Below are 8,220 nucleotides of genomic sequence, written 5' to 3'. Positions count from 1 at the left end.
TGCAGACGTCGGAGTCGCCGCTTTTCAGTCAAACAGTACCTCACTCGGCATCACGAGGCTCCCAACAAGGAAAAATCCTTGGCAGTGCTGGAAACTGAACCCGGGTCTTCCTTATGGCCGCCATCTCCGCCGGTTACTCATGAGGAGAACCGGCAAGTGATGTAACGCGATTTCCTAGAAACTTCGCTCAGTGGAAGAGGAGCGAACATAAACGAACAAGATCACGAGCACAGCAGTCAGGCGTCCTTTCCTTTCAGGTTTTTTTTTTTTTCGGCAAATCTAGATTTGTAGTCTTCAACGAACTGTGACAGAAACCCGAACAGCAGGGGATTGACGTGCTATGACACGCACTGATACTGTGAAATGGTGGATTGGTAATGGCTAGGCACAAGCCGGAATCTACATTTGCCGAATAAAAACTGACTGATTGCTGTGCTCTATCACCTGAAAGTCACATCACAGTCGTTCAGTGCACCCACATTTCTAATTGAAGGTAAGGTGATGAAACGAATAAGCGTCTCTGCTTATCGATATATGCTCGACCCTTTCTGAGAAAGCGACTGTCAAAGTTTTAGACGCAATTTAGATGCCTTTCAGCGCGTGATAAGCTCAGCATACGTTGCCATAGTGGGCTGGCGTCCCGTGTTCGAACCCAGATTGTTGTTCTTATTCATTTTATTGTATATTTTCTCATCCATCTGCCCTTGTCTCTAGAGGTTACTACACGAATGTTTCTTATCAAGTTAGCGGATACGAAAGCGTTACATTGCTTGTGAAATTGGAACTGGGTTTCACAGTAACCTTCATACATTTATTATACAGGGTGTATCAGAAAGAATCGTCGGATTTGCCACATCTATATTTCTGAAACTAATAAACTTATACAATGAATTTTGCTTTTAGATGAACAGGAAACGCAGAAAGTATTTTTCATACCTTTTCATAGGTGTTCAGTATGCCCCCCCTTGAGATGCACGGCATATGTAAATGCGGTATTCAGATTGTTCCCACACTGCAGGGAGCACGTCTTCTGTTACGCGATGTTTCAGTTCATTCATTGTTGTTGGTAACGGAGACACTTAGACAGTCTTTTATAAGCCCCCACAAGAAATAACCAGATACAGTCAGGGCCGGTAACCTTGCAGACGAGTAATGTAAGGCTGAATCATTTGATCCAGTGCGGCCGACCCATCGTTCAGTAATCCTTTGATTTAAAAGTTCCCACACTTCCACATGTCAGTGTGGCGGTGCCCCATCTTGTTGGTAAATAAAGTTCGAATCAGTCTTCAACTGTGGGAAAAGAAAGTTCTCAAGCTTATCGAGATATGTGCTTCCTGTAACAGTGTTATTGGCAAAGAAAAATGGACCGTACACCTTTTTCCGAGAAACTGCACAAAACACATTAAATTTTGGACTGTCCCTATCATGTGTGTACAACTTCATGAAGTTATACCGAACCCCATATTCTCACATCGTGACGGTTCACATTTCCATTTAAATAGAATGTTGCCTCGTCACAAAATGCTAAGCGTGGAAGCAAACTGTCATCCTTCATCTTACCAAGAACGAAATTACATAACTCCACACGCTGTTGTGTGTCACCTTCACGAAGAGATTGTAGTAGCTGAATTTTGTACGGTTTCATGAGTAAATGTCGACGCAACACACGCCAGACGGACATCGGGGGCATATTGAACTGTCGAGCTGCACGGCGAACGGGTTCTTGCGGACTCCTTGTGAAACTATGGTGGACGCGTTCGACGTCTGTGTCAGTCACTCGGGGACGACCCAGCGATTTGGCTTCACACAAACAACGTGTTGCTCGGAATTGTTCATGCTATCGTCTAATGCTCTGCGCTGTAGGAGGATGCACACCGTACCCAGCACGGAAGTCACGCTGAACGGTTTTTAGTGACCCCACTGGGCAAAACGTAGAACACAAAACGCTTTCTGTTGTCCCGACACCATTTTTACTAGAACTGAAGTGGGCGCACACTGCTGCCACCTAGGGGGAACCACGTAAAACTCGAGTGTTTGCTCTTTCCAACAGTACCTTGTTCACGCACATATCTCAAATAACGTAATAGTTACGATTTTTTTTTAAAAAAATCTGATGATTCTTTTTGATAAATGCTGTAGAATATAGCGTGTATGGTATTTTCAGTGGTTACAATCTTTTTAAGTTCTCATACTCTTACATTTCATTCTTATATCAGTTACTAATACTTCCATTTTATTCTTATGTTTATTCTTCAGTAAGATTTGGAGCATTCCCCTAGATGATACCGATCTTAGAAACATTCAAAACTTGGGAATTACGAACGCCACGAGCATCGCGCGAAAGCGGGTTAGCCACAGCGATATTTCTGCGTGTGAATGTCACTCGGTAAGAAACATCGGTAACGCTGCTGAAGGTTTTATGCGTTGGCGATAATTTCGCGGCAGACTACGCGTAACGGCTCACTTATCGAAAATTGGCGCTTGCAATTTATTATGAATCAAGGTACAGTACAGAAATTTCACCGACAACAATTTCAAATAATTTTTACATTCGTGTAATGTGTGTATCTATAATTTTTAATTCATTCACCAGACATACAACTAGCACTCGAGGAAGTACAACGTTATTTCACTTTGGAAAACACTCGTGTAGTAATCTTCTGCGGACAAGGGCGTACATAAATGAGAGACACAAATAAAAATAATAATCGGGTCTCGAAAACGGGCCTCAAAACTGTGGAGCCGCGGCGCAAGCCACTGTGCCACTGTTTCCGTTAAAGTGTTTACCCGCTAAAAGGAATTAAATACCTCGAAAACTTTGACCATCGTTTTCTCAGAAGCGGCCGAGTATCTACGGATAAGCTGAGACCCGTGCTCTCTTAGTTTGGGTCCTCTCCCACTGAGCGAAGTTTCTGGGAAATCGGGTTACGGCACTTAACCGTTTTCTCCTCGTTAGCTGCGAAGTACACATGGCTACTATTCGTTTTATTCTTAGAGAAAGCACCAGCAATCTATTCAGACGCTTTCCTTCTGCAACTCAAAACAACGAATTTCTTTTGTTGTGTTTCCCTTTTGTCATCTACACTGCTCGTCTACTTCCTAACTGATTTATTATACTGACAACCGTTGTTAAATGAACAAAGCTATTTTTGTAACCAAACATTTTTCCAGATATTTGTTGGTTTTTCTCCCGGCTTTTTTCTTTTCCGCAGTTCGGGAGTGCGGTTTTCTGCCCGCTCGCAGTGGCCTCATAATACTGCAGTTTAACAATTGCTTCATTCTGTCCCTCTGGGGTTCAGTTACTACAGTAATTGGCTACATGGCGATCGTCTCAGTAGGCGGGCGCCAACAAACCTGCTTCTAGTGTACATCTAGTGTACTACACCAAAAGTTAATTCAATTTTTACTAGTTCAAACTTTGGGAAGGCTTTATCTCACAATCAGAGACTCGAACTCTGGACCTTTGCCTTTCGCGGGTAAATCCTCTAACGACGGAGTGACCGAAGCACGACTCACGACACGTCCTCACAGCTTTAGTTTCGCCAGTACCTCATCTCCTACCTTCCAGACTTCACAGAAGCTCTGCTGCGAAACTTGTAAGACTAGCACTCGTGTAAGGAAGGATATTGCGGAGACATGGCTTGGCCACAGCCTGGGGGACGTTTCCAGAATGAAACTTTCACTCTGCAGCGGAGTGTGCGTTGTTGTGAAACTTCCTGGCAGATTAAAACTGTGTGCCCGACCGAGACTCGAACTCTGGACCGTTGCCTTTCACGGACAGGAGGTATTGTTTGAAGTGAAGTTGTGAGGCTACCTCGTGAGTCGTGCTTGAGTAGCACAATCGTTGGAGCACTTACTCGCGAAAGACCAAAGTCCCGTGTTCACGTAATACACCTTTGAAATGATTTTCCTAAGCTCAATTTGATGCCTCGTAAGTTATCATATTCCAGCCGCGTGGAATGGCCGCGCGGTTTGAGGCGCCATGACACGGATTGTCACGGTTTTAGTCCTCCCTCGGGCATGGGTGTGTGTTGTCCTTAGCGTACTAGGGACCGATCACCTCTGCAGTTTAATCCCGTAGGAATTCACACTCATTTGAACATTTGGCATAATTCCATATACAAAATCCGTAGCTGACCCTTTATCTATGTCGCATAGGAAATGTGTTTTATCTTAGCAGTGTAGGCCTGTGTTGCTGCTAGTAACTACGGAACCTGGTACGAGAGCTCTACTTGGCACAGTGACAGACTCTGGCCACATTGCTTTCCAGTTTTAGGGAATTTCTCGGAACGTTTTGCGAAAGTTTCAATGCAAATACTAACAAGCGCTGTATCATAGTCATCGTCTTTAAACGCAGTTACGAAAAGTATGGGATTCCATGAAAGAAAGTACTTGTTCCAATATCTCGGTTGACACTAGCGTTCTCAGCATTACGTGCTACTCAGCAGACTATCAGTTGCAGAAAACCTTGTTTTGGTATCTGGAACCCTTCAGGAAATAAAACGCGTGTTACGTCTTACATGACGCCCTGTACAATAAAAAGTTTTCAAGATTGTCACCGAGATCCCCTCTGATTATACGCCTAGTTTGTGTGAACTTAACGGTCTTTAGCGACAGTTTCACCGTTTATTGCAGAAGTTTTAACGACGCATAAACCGCCCAGTCCTTACCAGGTACTTAATTACTTCAGAGGTAAGGTATCACGTGACCCTGTAATACACGACAGTGCGCCACCTCGGCAGATGATCCACCCTCGCCCTTCTCAGTTGAGCTGCTGCTGTCTCCGCTGGAAAATCTCCTCTGATTCAGCGTCCTCCCCTGCGGAGAGGGGGTGAGTTGCGCTGGTTTCCCCTGTTACACAATCGCACCATGGTGTTTCCCAATTTGTAACCCTGAGGGTGACTCGGACACGGCCCCACGGTGTCTTTCCAACCTGTGAACAGTTACCTAGTACCAGCCACTTCCTTATCAATATAGTAATTAATACCACACGAATAGTTTTAAGAGTTTGTTTTTGAACCGAGGGTTAATAATTGGCAACCAATGCTGTAGAATCGCAATAAAGTCATGAGATGTTCAGTTGACTCTTTTCTTAGAACATGTTACGCGTTTCGGGTTTACACCCATCTTCAGACATCACAAACTTGAACTCCTTCTTAAGCAACCAGGCGTGCAGTTGTAGGAAGGAGTTGAAGTTTGTGATGTCTGAAGATGGGTGTAATCCCGAAACGCGTAACATGTTCTAATAAAAGAGTCAACTGAACATCTCGTGACTTTATTGCGATTGTACAGCATTGGTTGTCAGTTATTAACATAACAATGATTGCAGACCTCAGACGGGGTTTTATGTCCTGTATATCAAACGAGTGTGCAACAATCATGATGGATCTTTTCCGTCTTTAATCTATTACTAATTAATTAATAAAAGAAGACGTGGACCGTAGCAGGCTGTAATGTAAACGATCTTTATTTAAATCATGCGGTTAGTTAATTTCGACAATTTGTCATTTTCAGGCATCTGTAAAGCCCCCGTAGAAGAGTTTCAAATCATCTGCATACATTTCCGTACGTCGCCATGTCTAAATAAGAAATTACATAACTCACATTAACATACCATTTTAGCGTGCAATATTCTTTGTGTGGTGTTACGTATTACATATTGTATATATGAAATTATTTCTCTTCATACATACAAAGCAGACGTCGTCTGCGATCATAAATTTGAGGACGGATCGATATCAACGTTACAGCCTCGCGTGTCATATTGACAACTGTGCTATAAGCACTACAGCTTGATAACTAACAGCAGCTGATATGATGCTGTCAAAGACACACGCACAACCAAACACTGCAGAACCATCGATAGCAAATATGAGTCACGTCACATACATTACTGGCGTTCCAGACTTAGTCGATTTATTGTATATCAGATATCAGCTACCAAAGACTACTTACGGGCTTGCAGACAGACGTAATAAAATATTTTATACAACGCATTAAAAATAGTATATGAAATACGTAGAAGTTTCCTAAAGTAATGTAGCACGCCAGCACTAAGTGCTACGTGACTCTTACTTTTGTTATCGATATCTCGATGCGTGTGTATCTTCGACATCATCATACCAGCTGCTTTTAGTTGTGAAGCTGTAATATTTCGCAAGCAACAGTTATTTTAGTAATTTTAAGGACCTAGTCTGAAGTTGTTCACTGCATATGTCAATTGTTTAATTATTAGATCTCTGGTACTGCGAATAAATTCATCTTTGATCACACCGTATAAAACATCTGTGAAGCGTTTACGAAAATATTTTTGCAAATGTGCCTCTTGAGTGAAGTGATATGCATAAACAGTATGGAGAGACCAATGCATGATGGTGTTAAAAAAGCTTTTCTTGGGGTGTGTGGTAAGTTTACACTGTTCATTTTTTCCACTGTTTCGCTCATGCTTTCCGCATTTGCCTTACGAAGTTCATAACCTAACATCAAACATTTTCATAACAGAAACATGCATTTCACCTCATTGAAGAGCAAAAATAAAAAGTTACTAAGACATTTTTTACCTGATGATGGACCCAAAGGGTCTGAAATGCATCGTGTGTTTTATTAAGCATGGAAATTTGTCATGAAGTCATATTTTAAATCGGACTTCCAGTGTGCCGAATACAGTCACGTTTACAGCTGCAAAATATGGATAAAAATTTTAATACTTAACGAACAGAACATAGTACTTTGTGTTCGCCGATGAGTACCGGTACTGATCAGGACAATGGTAAGATCTGGAGCAACACATAAAGGATTTGACGGGTGTTGGGATGGGGTAGCGGGGGAAAAAGAATGGTTCAAATGGCTCTGAGCACTATGGGACTTGAACTTCTGAGGCCATCAGTCCCCTAGAACTTAGAACTACGTAAAGCTGACTAACCTAAGGACATCACACACATCCATGCCCGAGGCAGCATTCGAACCTGCGACTGTAGCGGTCGCGCGGTTCCAGACTGTAGCGCCTAGAACCGCACGGCCACTCCGGCCGGCTTAGGGTGGCGGGGAAGCAGCAGTCTGTGACTGATGTTGACCCTCTAATGCACGGCGACTCATTGCCAGGGGACGGCAGGGGCATACAGGACGTGTTAGTATTTATGTTCGGTGGTTAGAAAAAACAATCCTGTGATGTTCGAAAACGGTAATAGCGGTGTACTGCTTGACACATCAGTTCCATTAAATATTCAGGCGTAACGTTGCACAGCTGTTTGAAATGTAACGAGCACGTAACGTCGTCGATGATACGGGAGGCGAATGGTCAGCTCCTGTTTATTGGGAGAATTCGAGGAAATTTTAGTTGGCCCATAAGGGAGAGCGTGTGTAAAACACAAATGTGACCCGTTCTCGAAGTACTGATCGAGTGTTTGGGATCCCTTCTCGGTGGGATTAAACGAAGACATCGATGAAATTAAGACGCGTCCAGTTTGGTTTGTTACCGGTAGATTCGATCAACAGGCGAGTATTACGGAGGTACTCCATGGACTCAAATGAGAATCTTTGATTGAAAGACAGCGTTTCTTTTTCCGAAGCACTATTGAGAAAATTTAGAACCGGCATTTGAAACTGACTGCAGAACGATTCTGCTGCGGGCAACGTACATTCCGGATAAGGATTAAGAAGATAAGAAAAAAAGAAGGGATCGTATGGAGGCAAGTAGACAATCGTTTTTCCGTCGCTCTATTTGCAACAGGAAAGGAAACGAGCACTAGTTGTACAAGTTACCCTCCGCCATGCACCGTATGGTGGCTTGCGGAGAACGTATGTACATGTAGATGTAACACCAAAGCTCGTTTGTAACCTGAGTGCATCTTAGACAACAGTCATATATTTCTTTAGTGATGTGACTGAGTGAGTGAAACACTGCAGTCGCATACGGGAGAACCAGGGTACAGTTCCCCGTCCAGCACTGCAGGTTTAGGATACCTCGTTTGTGGTTGTCGTTAACTCGCTTGACGTGAAGCTGGCGGTCCGCAAGCGCAGTGACGCATCGAGAAATCCGTGACGTAATGTGCGCTCCCGTGTCGTCATCACTGTTCCCCCCCACCAGAAATCTATAACGCCTCTGCACCTCCTGTGTCCTCATCTGTGTCGCAGGCCTCCGCTGCCCCCAGATTGCAGCCAAGTCCCGCGAGTAAGTAACACACCGCGCGTGCGTGTTGCATTGTCACACAGTGTGACGTC

The sequence above is a fragment of the Schistocerca cancellata genome, chromosome 10 (assembly GCF_023864275.1).
Source record: "Schistocerca cancellata isolate TAMUIC-IGC-003103 chromosome 10, iqSchCanc2.1, whole genome shotgun sequence".
NCBI classification, from domain to species: domain Eukaryota; kingdom Metazoa; phylum Arthropoda; class Insecta; order Orthoptera; family Acrididae; genus Schistocerca; species Schistocerca cancellata.
Note: the sequence above shows the minus strand (reverse complement) of the source record.